We start from the raw sequence: 15,311 nt of genomic DNA, 5'->3' as shown, positions 1-15,311 counted from the left end.
GTGACATCAGCGAGTAACGGTAAACGTTAGCTTGGTCCGCCATTTATTGATTTAATTTTAAATGGACGAGGCTGTTTAAATCCAAACTGTATCCAAGCCATCCGTGGATCTACAGAGTTGATTTTAAGCTTGTCGTGTAAATAAAGGTCTATTTAATAATTTCTATAACATCTGAAGCCTAAATAAAGACTTGCAATAGGCAGATTTAGCTCTTGCATAATGTATGTTTAAATATACTTTATGCAAGAGCAAAATCTGCTTATTACAAGTCTTTATTTAGGCCTGAAATGTTATCTAAATTATCAATTAGACATTAATTAACTTATCCAGACCATAATAAACTCTCGATGTCAAGGCTAGCCTTCGATGATGGCTGGATTAGATTCCTATATGCCGCTGAACGGCCATTGATAATTAAATCAAAACAGTGGATAATCGAGACTATGCTGTTTATATTAATGATTTTAGTAATGATGACCGAGACTATGCGAAAATTTCACCCGCTTCGTTCTCGGCTCATTTACCTTTACACTATCTAGTTTTTAACTCTTTATCTTATCTCCCATAATGTATCTTTAATTAACATGACATCAACTCTCGATGACATCCGATGTTTCCGATTTTAAGTAGATTAGAACGATTCGGTCATTTAATGATTTAAATTAAAAATGGAGAAGCGAACCTAAGACTCGAATGTCCAGTATGATCAATGCACACCTCTTGTTAAAACTACAAACTACAACTATTGGTAACTTCGTTCAAAATAAAGTAATTTAACTGTAATTTTCAATTCATTTTGCTTTATCTATTTTCGAACTGTCTTGTTCAGTGCCTGCGCTCAGTTGATTTTTTATGAGTATAAGACATTTTATTTGGGGTTTGATAAATTCCATGGGTATCGTATATTCGTAACAACTACATAATTTCTCTCACCTAAGAACAGACACTATTAGGACAAATGACCCGAATCGCAATGATTTGAGGTTTATATTTTGTTATCAGAAGGTGTTCCTGCTGAGAACAGGTCCAACATAATACAATAATAAAAGTTGTGCTAGATAAGGTCTTTTTTTGTTAAGAATGAGCACGTTTTGTGGATATAGCGCTTTATAAATGGACATATTATTATTATTCTTACAAAATGAATAATTCGCGCCCCCCCCCCCCCCGAAAAAAAAGAAGTGATATCCAAGGGCATATCCCCCATCAGCCCCCCCCCCCCCCCTATGTGGGGGCCCTGTATATATATCACGACATATTAGTTATAACAGCTAGGATGACATATTCAAGCATATGTCAGTTCCCAGTCTCCCTCAATCCGTTCACAATTCTTTTGACAGAGCTTCTAAAGAGTTCTAGGCTTGTCATGTGAATAAATGTCTAAATGATATTTTATTTAACTTTTAAAGCCAACATAAAGACCTGTAATAAGCAGATTTAGCTCGTACATAGTGTGTATTGGAACGTGATCACAACTCACCATTCAGTGAGTTTTTAACCAATTCAAACTGGTAAAATAACCACCACCTTTGTAAAATACACACTTATTTTGATTTTAAAACTCCAGTAAATTATGATGTATAGTCTGTCTTTAGCTGAGTTGATAAACATCTGTATAATTAAAATACAGATGTGACGTCACCCTTTGATGTTGGCGTACCATTATTTCAAATAATATTACGGGCAACTTGCCAATCGTACCTTGTCAAATATTAGACTCGAGTGACGTATTTCACTGTAAACGCACGTGCGGAGTGTCTGTATTTTAAGATGTTTAATGGTCTCGAGCTGAGACATTGCGTAATATATTGTAAAAACACTCGGACCTGACGGTCCTCTTGTTGTTACAATATATTACTTAATGTCTCGCTCTCGACCATTAAACAATACCTATATCCTGTAAACTTTTATAAATACAATTCCTTTGTCTCGCTGTTACTACACTCCAATCCGAAAATGTTTAAAATTGGAGTTGTCTCCCTTATTGTTTAAACCTTTCGCTACTTAAACACCAACTGACCCACGGTTAGTACTAAATGATAAGGCCAGCTCAATATTTCGTCATAGGTCACGAGATGCAAACAGGGCTAGGGCTAATCCCAACCCTAACCCTAACCCTGGCCCTAGCCCCAAGGCTTACCCAAACCCTAACTTACAATCTAGCCAACAATCACGTGCCCTAACCGTATTTACATCTCAGCGACCATGACAAAAAATTGAGCTGGCCTTAACAAATAGATTTATCCCTTCCCGCCTGTAACTGGCTGGTTAGGTTAATCTGTGTAACAGAAAGGGAACGGATTATATTCAGAAATTATATGGAATCTATGTTCGGGGTTGGCGGGTACACTTGGGCTGTAATAGAGACATGGAGTAGTATAGGCATGGTGGGGTTACACAGGACCAGACTAAGGAAGGGGTGGGGGAGGGTAATAATAATAATAATAATTTATTTATAATGCGCCTATTACCAATATAAAATACTGCTCAATGGCGCAGTTAACATTTTGTGGACATTACACATCGAAAAGTAAAATGGCATACGATTACAATCAAAATATGGTAGTAAAGATTATGATAACATATGACAAACAAATTAAAATAGCTAAAAGTAATAAAGGATAAAATAGAACAGCGCCTGTTGTACTTATATATTGTACCAAATAATTATCTACCTTACCAACATGCTCACATACAAATTGCATTTGGATGAGTGTGACAGTCAATGACCAGAGTATGCCCCCCCCCCCTTAACTATTAATGCAACGACCACAGTGACATTTTCAGCCAGGGGTCCTATATTCCTGGGGTTGCACTACAAAACAGTAACAGCATCCAAAAGATGTACTTGTTAGTGCGGCAGAACTATGGCTGAACCTGGAAATTGTATACAATTTTTTTTTTGTGATTGATTTTAGCAGCCTAGGGTGTCCCCTTTAAGAATCTGCCGGGTGAACCCGGGTAACCCTTTCAAATAATTCCCTATAACTCTCATAGCATTTTATCTATGATGATAATTTTGTGTCTAAACATATGTTCCAGGGGTCAAGAAATACACTCATTCATTATGTTGTGGGGTCATTAGATGATAGTAAAATCCAAAATGCCCGGAAATATGGCCCTTTAACGCGATAGCGGCGGTCGGGACGATTATTTAACCAAACCAAACTATATCTAGAGACAAACTATATATTTCTGAACAAAGGAGCATATGAGGGATACGATAACACCACATACATACCTATCAAGGGGTCCAGGGCCACATGGACGGCCCTGAAAAGGACAGCACAAGCTGTGTTTTGAACATTAAAAAAAACCAAATTCTACCCGCATAATATGACAATACCCCAACAAATCTAGATTAATCCTTTATTCGTGTGTCTGGTTGCATTTTTAGTCATCCCCAGTGAACTACAAGCAAGCGTATTACTCGAGGTGTCACTATAAAAACCTGTAAATTACTGACAAACTTGTCATTTTGCATTTAGAAATTAGTGACAGACTTGTCATTTTGCATTTAGAAATGCGTCAAAGATACTAGCGATTCAATTACCCGTAAACAGATATGCAGTTACCTATGGTAGACCAAAGAGCTCTTTATCCGGTGTTCTTAATTCTTAGTTCTTAATTCATAGTCTTTAATTCTTAGTTCTTAATTCACAGTTCTTAATTCTTAATTCATAGTTCTTAATTCTTAGTTCTTAATTCATAGTCTTTAATTCTTAGTTCTTAATTCACAGTTCTTAATTCTTAATTCATAGTTCTTAATTCTTAGTTCTTAATTCATAGTCCTTAATTCGTAGTTCTTCATTTGTTGTCGTATTTCGATATGTGTACAGTAAAATTAATATTTGTATCTTAAAACCAATATTTGTTTTACAAATCAGACATTTGTCATATCAGATTTGTGTAAATTGTATCTTTATTTAATGTAATGATAAAATTGCTTTTAGAAAATCAAAAAAAAAAGAAAAATTACATTTACATTTCATCAGAAAGATACAATGAAAACACATTCCCAAATACTAATCCAGCAAAACCAATGTAAAAAAAACCCAACATTTCTTCAAATTCATCTAACCTGAACATTATGATGTACGGGGGTGCTAGTGGAGGGCTGTGGAACGGCTCTATCATCTTATAAAACAGTAGGTGTGCTATGGGTTCTTTATACACAATCTTCCCTGGAATTTAAAGATACAGTGTTCAGATGCGCTTAAAGATACATTATGGGAGATTAGATAAAGAGCTGACAGTTCTCACTATAATAGTTAAAAACTAGATAATGTAAAGGGAATTTGCTGAAAATTTCAGTGAAATTAATCCACTCTGAACCGAGAATTTAGCGATTGAATTTTCGGCTTAGCCTCCATCATTATTACTAAAGTCGATACGATAAAATAACATAGTCTCGATTATCCATTTCATGATTAAATCATGAATGAAAGTTGAGCAGTAAATCGGATCCTAATCCAGTAAATATCGGATCCTAATCCAGTAAATATCGCAGGCTAGCGATGAAATCGAGAGTTGATTATTGCCTGGATAAGTTAATTAATGTCTAATTAATAATTTAGATAACATTTCAGGCCTAAAGAAAGACATGAAATAGGCAGCTCTTGCATACTGTATGTTTAATGTTTATAATATTATAAATATTAAACTCCTTATATAATTATACTTTTGTTAGAGCCGATACACAGCCCACGTGTTACGCATGGCAATGTGTTTTATTAAATACAGTTTACAATATAGTTTGCCGTAGATGTCCCAAATATATTCACGCTGGTATGGCTGAATGTTTAAAGGTCACAAGTATTTGTACATTTATAAATATAGTATATATGTTATTGTTGTTTATTACAGTTTATGACAACTGGTGAACATGTGTTCAGATTGTGGTAAAGTTTGATTTATAAACACGTTCATCGGGATTTTCCGGCGTGGTTTCCCGCTTGTCAATGGTGCAGGATGGAGAGCTGTCTAGTTGTTCGGATGGGACGAAACAACCATACATAGGCGTGCAGGTAAAAGATCCCTTGGCAGTTGGACTTCGATATAAGAGTAGGCCGTAGCGCCGCTGTCTGGGCAAAATTGTCCTCATTTGTATGGCGCATGGTATAGGAGCAGAACAGTAGGATGTTAAACCCCATTTCATTTTATTTCTCAGTATCATTTTCAATTACATTCCATATGGGCCCACTATAATCTTATTAGTATTAAAGGACTTAATCCCGGAACATTTTAGTGTTAAAATTCGCACTTATTATATAGGGAGAGAGAGAGAGAGAGAGAGAGAGAGAGAGAGAGAGAGAAATGAAATGGGGTTTAATGTCCTACTGTTTTGTTCCGAACTGGGCTAATGAAGGGATCTTTTACGTGCACGCCAATGTGTACACGGGACCTCGGTTTTTCGTTTCATCCGAATGTCCTGCATCACAGAGAAGGGGGAACCACGCCGGAAAATCCAGGTGAACTTTCTCGGTCAATGCAGGGATCGAACACCCGACCTCCAGGCTAGCGAGCCAGCGTCTTACCCACTTAGTCACCGTGATCCCAAGAGAGTGAGAGAGAGAGAGAGAGAAAGAGAGAGAGAGAGAGGATGGGGTTTAACGTCCACTCGACACAAACTAAGTCATTTTGGGACTAACACATGGTTCCATGTTATTTCAATAATTCGCTTTCGCGTAGGGGTCTTTAGCAGTGGGAGGAAACCGGGAGACCCGGAGAAAACCCACGAGGTTGGACAGGCGACCCTACTCCTTGTCCGGTACAACCAGTTGACCTTATCATTCAGCGCGCGCGTGCTAACCATTCGCCCCCCCCCCCCCCTTTAATATAGATTATTAAACTCATAAATTAGGTATAAAGTGTTGATATACTTTATATACGATATGATGAAGGTTTTTTATACCTGCATCTACCTGCATGTATTTAATACACATAACAAAATTGATTATACCACCACCATCTGTATAGTCGATTAATTGATGAGGCATTATACATGTTAAATACATTATGTGTGTATGGAAGCCTATTGCGGCCATTTCAGAATCTCGACTTCTCGCCACTTCTCGCGGCGAGAACACGAGAAGACGAGAAGTCGAGGGCGAGAAGACGAGAAGTCGAGGGCGAGAACACGAGAAGTCGAGAACACGAGAACACGAGAGTGCGAGGGAGCGAGAACACGAGGAAACAGGGCGAGAATACGAGGATCTCGCCCCGAGAACACGAGATTACTTTCACCTCGACTTCTCGCTCCCTCGTCCCTCGACTTCTCGCTTCCTCGTGTTCTCGCCTTTGAAAAACCTCGTGTTCTCGCACTCTCGCCCTCGACCTCTCGACTTCTCGCCCTCGACTTCTCGACTTCTCGCCCTGGACTTCTCGACTTCTCGCCCTCGACTTCTCATCTTCTCGTGTTCTCGCCTTTGCAAAAACCTCGACTTCTCGCTCCCTCGCTCCCTCGCCTCGTCCTCTCGTGTTCTCGCTCCCTCGCTTCGTCACAATCTCGACTTCTCAATTTCAATAATTCGTTTGCGTGTAGGAGGATCCTAAAAAAACCCACGAGGTTTGAAAGGCGACCACCTCCTTCCCCCCCCCACCCCTCGACCTGATGTAGCGTGACACGATCTTGACTAGATATTGGATCGTTTGGTTATTGAGTGTTATAAATATCTGGATCTGTCAAGTTCATCTCACATCCTAGGAAATAATTGTTCAGCCTCGTGGGGTTTTTCCGGGTCCTCCTGTTTTCCCCCAGTGCCAAAGATTCTAAATGCGCACATTATGGAAGCCTATTGCGCCATTGCAGAATGCGAGAAGCCGAGGGCGAGAACACGAGAAGACGAGAAGTCGAGGGCGAGAAGACGAGAAGTTAAGGGCGAGAGTGCGAGAGTGCGAGGGAGCGAGAACACGAGGAAACAGGGCGAGAATACGAGGATCTCGCCCCGAGAACACGAGATTACTTTCACCTCGACTTCTCGCTCCCTCGTCCCTCGACTTCTCGCTCCCTCGTGTTCTCACCTTTGAAAAACCTCGTGCTCTCGCACTCTCGCCCTCGACTTCTCGCCCTCTACTTCTCGACTTCCCGCCCTCGACTTCTCGTCTTCTCGTGTTCTTGCCTTTGAAAAACCTCGACTACTCGCTCCCTCGCTCCCTCGCCTTTGAGTTAATCTCGTCCTCTCGTGTTCTCGCTCCCTCGCTTCGTCACAATCTCGACTTCTCGTGTTCTCGTGTTCTCGCCTCGGAAGTGCAGTCTATACGCATGTCCACTGAGTATCGGCATTTATATTTAGACATGGATTATAATAAACGGAAATGTTTGAAGTTCTAGAAAATTTAATAGTCTTAAACAATTTTAATCTCTTCTTGCACAGATAGTATTGTATTCTGTTATCGATTTTAAGTCTTCAGTCGAATCTTTCTTTGCTCTCTAACTTCAATAACCTTCATCGGGTTATTTGATGCGTGGACTTGTCAGTGCTGTAGGATGTAGAGCCTGACAAGGGACAACGTATAGTCGTTCCAGTGGGATTAAAAAGAACGAGGTCCCGTGCCCGGAATCGAAATGTAGTTGGCTCTACGGTGGCCCAGTGAGTAGGACGTTTGCTTTCTAACTTCATCAAAGTTCATCGTGAATTTTCTGGCGATGTCCACCCTAGGACGGAGGGCCTGAGAATGGACAACGTATAGTCGTTCGGATGGAATACAAATAACCGAGATCCCGTGTCCGGAATCTAAATGAAGAGTGAGCTACGATGGCTCAGTGAGTAGGACGTTTGCTCTCTTACTTCATCAAAGTTCTCCTGGATTTTTCGGTCGGGGTTCCTGCTTGTCAGTGGTATAGTCGATTGAATGGTATAAATAAAAAACGAGGTTCCTTGTCCGAAATCGAAATGAAGTGGGGGCTACGGTGGCTCAGTAAGTAGGACGTTTGCTCTCTAACTTCATCAAAGTGCATCGGGATTTTTCGGGAGATGTCCTCCCTTGTCAGTAGTGTAGGATAGAGGACGGGGGCCCTGGCAACGGATAACGTGTAGAGGACGGGGGTCTGGCAACGGATAACGTGTAGTCGTTCAGATGGGACAAAAAAAAACGGGGTCCCGTGTACACATTGGCGTCTGTCATTGAGTCAAGTGGCTCGGTTTCGTTTCGCCGCTTGAACGTGACAATGATTAGGATCGTCTGTCCAATCGTGTGGGTTTTCTCCGGATTCTCCGGGTTTCCCCCACTGCTAAAGACCCCTAAACGCAAGCAAATTATTGAAATAAAATTGTTAGTCCCGGAATGACCTGGTTTCTGTCGAGTCTATCTCTCTCTCTCTTTCACACTCGTTGGTGTCCACGTATAAGAACCCTTTACCGTTAGAATTCGAAATAAGAGTAGGCCCTCGTAGCACACTGCATGACGTATATTCGCTTTCATTAGCTCAGTTGGAGAAAAACAGTATGTGTTTTGGTAGCCGAATGGTTAACGCGTTCGCATTTGATCATAAGGTCTGTCATTGCATCGACTGTCGGGGTATCGATTCCCCGCTTGTACGTGTCAAGGGATAGGTCGCCTGTCGAACCACGTGGGTTTTTTGCGGGTCCGGAAAGTGTGCAGTCTGGTAGTTGATTCTGTGAAATAAATAACATTTTGCCACCAAGGCTCATTTAGGTGGTTTTGATGCAGCCTGAACGTACCTTTGATTAATAAACCCCAAATGTTTGTCCCGAATCCGGGTCATGAAAACTTTGCGGTGATATCTATATAAATAAAATCAAGTTGTATTTGTATGTATGTAGGTATGGATGTATGGATGTATGGATGTTCGCCCATCACGTTTCGTGGCCATGAGAACTTTGCGGTGATATCTATATAAATAAAATCTAAGTGGGTATGGGTGTGTGTGTGTGTATCTCTGTATGTATTTTCGCCCGTCACGCTTCGTCGCCGCGCTCCACCCACACATTATTATGTGGTATTAAATTAACCAGCATCACAACACGAATGTTTTTGGCCATTGAATTCGGGCCCCAGGCGAATTACGCTTCGTCGCCGCGCTCCACCTCAACATATCTCGTATCAAATTAAAAAGCACGACCACATGAATGTTTTAGGCCATCGAATCTGGGCCACAGGCGAATTTGGGCCACGAACGAATTGTGCCTCGGGCGAATTTGGTTCCGTGCGAATTTGAGCATTGGGCGAATATGGGCCCCTGGCAAATTTGAGCTACGGGCGAACTTGGACCAAGGGCGAATTTAGGCCCCTGGCGAATTGGACCCCCAGTCGAATTTGGGCCCGTGTAAAGCCGGGTATCCTACGAGTAATTTGATAATGCACCATAGAAAGGTAATGAACATTGGTATGTTCACAACTTATTCATCCGTTAATTCGAAAACATAAACATCTTGGCGCCACCAAAGCTAGTTAAGAAGTTATTATGTGCGCAGTGAGCCTAAAATAACCCGATTTTCCCATATTTTTGGTATATCTATGGTAATATATGTCGACAAAACATCAAAGGCGGCTTCTGTAATTTTGCAGTCTTGTAGTTTATTCATCCCTTGATTCTGTGAAATATTAATCATGCTGCCACCAAAGCTCGTTTGAATACTTTTTGATGCAGGTACCCTTTTCTGCGTGCTCACTTAGTCTAGTGTGCGACATTTTAATTTGTATACAGTAATGACTTAATGTGGTTTTTTTTGGTCTAGTACTTATTATATTATGTATTAATGTGTTTAAAAACGTTATTTTCTAATACAAAGGAAACAATTATTATCGGTTTTTATTGACGTTCGAAATGAAAATGAAATGAGGGGGGGGGGGGATGGGGTTGAACGTCCACTCGACAAATCAAGCAATTAACAGTTTTTTTAGGGGGGGGGGGGCCTGAAGAAAACCCACAAGGTTGGACAGACGACCCTACTCCATGTCACATATAAGCGGGGGGGTCGAAACAGAGTCCCACCCCCCCACACACACACACCACCACGCCAATGTGTACACGGGACCTCGGTTTTTCATGCGATCCGAACGACATGCTGTCCCTATGCCTTCCGTCCTACACCAAGGACAAGGGGGTACCTCGCCAGAAAAGTCCCGACTACGCACTGAGCCACAGCAGACCGTACTTCATTTCGAATCCGGACACAGAACTTCGGTCTTTTTTATCCCATCCTTCACAACTGACATGGGTAAACCCAGCCAGAAAATGTCCGATGAACTTTGGTGAAATGAAATGAAATAGGGTTTAACGTCATACTGTTCTGCTCCGATTGGGCTACTGAAGACGGACATACGCCATACAGTGTGCTATGAGGAAAATTGTGCCCGGGCAGCGGCACCAAGGCCCCCCCCGCTTATATCGAATCCAAACTGCCAATTACGTGCACGCCAATTTATAGCCTAGGTTTTTCGTCCCATCCGAACAACTAGACAGCTGTCCTTGCTAAGCCCTCCGCCCTGCACCACTGACAAGGGAAAACCACGTCGGAAAACCACGATGAACTTTCTCGGCCAATGCAGGGATCGAACACGTGACCTCCAGTTTAGTAAGCCAGCGTCTTACCCACTTAGCCACCGTGGCTCCGAACTTTAATGATGTTAGAGAGGAAACGTCCTACTCACTGAGCCACCCTAACTCCCACTTCATTTCAATTCCGGACACGTGACCTCGTCTCTTTTATGCCATCCGAACGACTATACGTGGTCCCTTGCGAGGGCTTTCTTCCTACGCCACTGAAATAAGAGAGCAAACGTCCCACTCACTGACCCACCGTAGCTCCTACTTCATTTAGATTCCGGACATGGGACCTCGGTTATTTTTATTCCATCCGAACGACTACACTTTATCCGTTGCCAGGCCCTCCGTCCTCTACACGTTATCCGTTGCCAGGCCCTCCGTCCTCTACACGTTATCCGTTGCCAGGCCCTCCGTCCTCCATCCTACACTACTGACAAGGGAGGACATCTCCAGAAAAATCCCGATGCACTTTGATGAAGTTAGAGAGCAAACGTCCTACTTACTGAGCCACCGTAGCCCCCACTTCATTTCGATTTCGGACAAGGAACCTCGTTTTTTGTTTATCCCATTGAATCGACTTTACCACTGACAAGCAGGAACCCCGACTGAAAAATCCAGGAGAACTTTGATGAAGTAAGAGAGCAAACGTCCTACTCACTGAGCCATCGTAGCTCACTCTTCATTTAGTTTCCGGACACGGGATCTCGGTTATTTGTATTCCATCCGAACGACTATACGTTGTCTCTTCTCAGGCCCTCCGTCCTAGGGTGGACATCGCCAGAAAATCACGATGAACTTTGATAAAGTTAGAAAGCAAACGTCCTACTCACTGGGCCACCGTAGAGCCAACTTCATTTCGATTCCGGGCACGGGACCTCGTCTTGTTAATCCCATTCGAACGACTATACGTTGACCCTTGTCAGGCTCTACATCCTACAGCACTGACAAGTCCACGCATCAAAAAACCCGATGAAGGTTATTGAAGTTAGAGAGCAAAGAAAGATTCGACTGAAGACTTAAAAGCGATTACAGAATACAATACTATCTGTGCAAGAAGAGATTAAAATTGTTTAAGACTATTAAATTTAATTTTCTAGAACTTCAAACATTTCCGTTTATTATAATCCATGTCTAAATATAAATGCCGATGCGGTAGTCAGTGGACATGCGTATAAACTGCACTTCCGAGGCGAGAAGACGAGAAGTCGAGATTGTGACGAAGCGAGGGAGCGAGAACACGAGAGGGCGAGGGAGCGAGGGAGCGAGAAGTCGAGGTTTTTCAAAGGCGAGAACACGAGAAGACGAGAAGTCGAGGGCGAGAAGTCGAGTAGTTGGGGGCGAGAAGTCGAGTAGTCGAGAGCGAGAAGTCGAGGTGAAAGTAATCTCGTGTTCTCGGGGCGAGATCCTCGTATTCTCGCCCTGTTTCCCCGTGTTCTCGCTCCCTCGCACTCTCGCCCTCAACTTCTCGTCTTCTCGTGTTCCCGTCTTCTCGTCTTCTCGTGTTCTCGCCCTCGACTTCTCGCATTCTGAAATGGCCGCAATAGGCTTCCATAATGTGTGCATGTACGATCTTTGGCACTGGGGGAAAACGGGAGGACCCGGAAAAACCCCACGAGGCTGAACAATTATTTCCTAGGATGTGAGATGAACTTGACAGATCCAGATATTTATAACACTCAATAACCAAACTATCCAATATCTAGTCAAGATCGTGTCACGCTACATCAGGTCGAGGGGTGGGGGGGGGAAGGAGGGGGTCGCCTTTCAAACCTCGTGGGTTTTTTTAGGATCCTCCTACACGCAAACGAATTATTGAAATAACACTCAACCGTTTTTTTGCCCCCCCCCCCCACTAGGGTGACCACCTTTGCTTGATCATATTGCGGGACATCATCTTGTTTTTAAAAAAAACCGAGGCAGTATGCATAACAATTGATATAGTCACTTCACTTTTCGTCATAGCAACAATAACAATAGAAAATCAAACTATGAAATATGCACACAAGCCTGGTTTGTATTCGTGTGTCATATGGGGGCTGGATGCCGAATGGTTAGCACGTGCGAGCTGTATCATAAGGTCTGTCATTGAGTCAACAAGGAGTGTCGCGTTCGCCTGTCCAACCTCGTGGGTTTTCTCTGGGTCTTCTGGTTTCCTCCCACTGCTAAAGACCCGTACGCGCAAGCGAATGATTGAAATAAAATTAAATCATGTGTTATTCCCAAAATGACCTAGTTTGTGTCGAGTGGACTTAAAACACATCTCTTCTTCTCTCTGGTATATCCGAGACTAAGCCTCGCTTTCCCATTTTTAAATTAAATTTTTAAATGGCGAACCGTTCTAATCTAGTTAAATCTCGAGTATCCAATGCCATCGAGGGTTGATTATGGTCTTGTTTTGTTAAGAATGTCTAATGGTTTATATAACATTTCAAGCCTAAAAAAAGGCCTGCAAAAGGCAGATTTAGCTCTTGCATGATGCATGTTTGTTTAAACTATTATTGCAAGAACTGTCAGCTCTTTAACTAAATCTTACGTAATGCATCTTTTACTGTCCCTGGTTGATACATACAAGATACCTTTACACAATCATCAGTTATGCATCAATGGACATATTTGAATTTTACTAATTCAGAGACGACAAAGCGAAAGCGAATGTAATTGATACTCCATTAAACCAAATATACATATCAAAATAAAGGAACAAGCAATTCGATACATCCGTTGTCTTCCAGTTTTTTTGTTTTTTATATATATATATATATATATATATATATATATATATATATATATATATATATATATATATATATAATAGAAATATATATATAATAGAAATATATAGCCTTCGGTCACGGCAAATGCCCCAGTAGTCAGCTAATGTTTTTTTGTTTATGTGATTCATAATGTAACAAATTTTAATACTAGTATTTATTTAATTTTAATATTCTTTGGGTAAGAGGGGGGTTGGGTGGCCCCTTGGTTAACGCATGCATTTTAGATCATAAGTTCTGTCATTGAGTCAAGTGGTGTGGTTTCGATTCCCCGTTTGTACGTGACAAGGAATGGGGTCGCCATCTAACCTCTTCCACTGGTTTCCTCCCAAAGCTAAAGACCTTATGTGCAAGCGAATTATAGTTTGTTTCGAGTGGGCGTAAAATTCCATTTTTTACCTTTTTTTTCTCTTCTCTCTCTCCCTGGACTGTTTTGACAATAATTGACTTTGGTAGTTTATTGCATAGAAAAGGTCTAGCATAGGACAAAGCACGTTTCCAAGTTGTAAATTAACATTTTGAGATTTTAGCAGATGTACTGTCTGAGAACTGAGATTTCTATTGGTAGTGCAGGTCTTTACAATATTTAAAAAATATAATATGTGAATTAATTATATTAATTTAATTTAATTTAAATTTCTTTGAGTATGGTTACGGTCGTGGTGTTGTCGGTTGCGCTGCTGATAGTGTGTAGTTGTAGTGTGGGGTGTCAATGTTATATAGATCATATTCGTTGATTTTTGTCAATATTTTCCATTTCTTATGTTTATTACATTAAAATATATATTTCTTTGAGTTAAACGTAATTGAAATGGGATTTAACGCCCAACTGGGCTAATGAAGACGGGCATACTCCAGATTGTGTCCTATGATCGAAATTGTGCCCGGGACCGATGCTGCGGCCTATACTCTTACATCGATTCCAACTGCCAAGGATTCTTTTGCGTCTCATCCGAATGAGTATACGTTGACCAAGGCCCTCTGTCCCGCACCAGTGACAGGGGGGAACCACGCCGGTGGATTTAGGTGGATTTTCAGAATGATGTACAGAGAAAGGTCTTCTACATGTTGGTACCAAAAAACCTTCTAAAGGAATTTGTGGTGGGTCTTTCAGTATTTTGACTTGACTAATACTCAAATAGACTATAGCGAGAGAAGTTTCACGCATATTACTGTATAGAAATCTTCCATGTGAGCAATTGCGGGACAGTTTGGTTGGTTTTCGGGACGCGGGACGGGTGGTCACCCTACCCCCCACCTCTTTTTAAACTTGATTATCCCCCAGGATTTTGCTTTTCGCTTTCTTAGCGTATTTCGAACTTGATTAACCCACACGGTTTACCTTTTCGCTTTATTATTAGCTTATTATTTTAAACTTGATTACTTAGACATGTTTGTATGTGGGGTACTTGGTGTATTATTTTTATATCTTGGCTTAGATAAAGTCGCAGCGAGATCTACCAATCAAGAAGAAAAACTATCGACATTATGTCACACCATGTAAACGAGCAATAGAACAGAAACTCGACATACACGTGTATACACATTTACATGACATATAAACTTATATTGTGACACAAATAAACAGGTATTGACAACTTGGGTCTTTATATAGCAATATTTTATAATAAAACAATCCTCGAGCTGTTGCAACGCCAATCAACCTGATTCGAACAAAAATATAATTGACAATAGCATGGGAATCACATATTTTCATGACTGCATTGAAATGATACAAACGAGAGAAATGGCATTTAACGTCAACTCGAAATAAACTAGGTCATTGTGCATCTGTATTGATAGGTAAACCTGATATGTCAGGGACCATTATATTCCATCAAATGTTACAACGTAATTAATATAAATTAAATAACGAACAATTCTACCATTAGACAAAATTCCTGAAAAACGGTATCGATAAAAAATGTTAACAGCAAATGGACTGTTCACCATTTACAAAATACCCGATGAACAGTGATATATTACTCTGAAAGTAGCCAAGTCTCTAATTGAATTTCATCCAAGTC

The sequence above is a fragment of the Patella vulgata genome, chromosome 4, assembly GCF_932274485.2.
Source record: "Patella vulgata chromosome 4, xgPatVulg1.2, whole genome shotgun sequence".
NCBI lineage: Eukaryota > Metazoa > Mollusca > Gastropoda > Patellidae > Patella > Patella vulgata.
Note: the sequence above shows the minus strand (reverse complement) of the source record.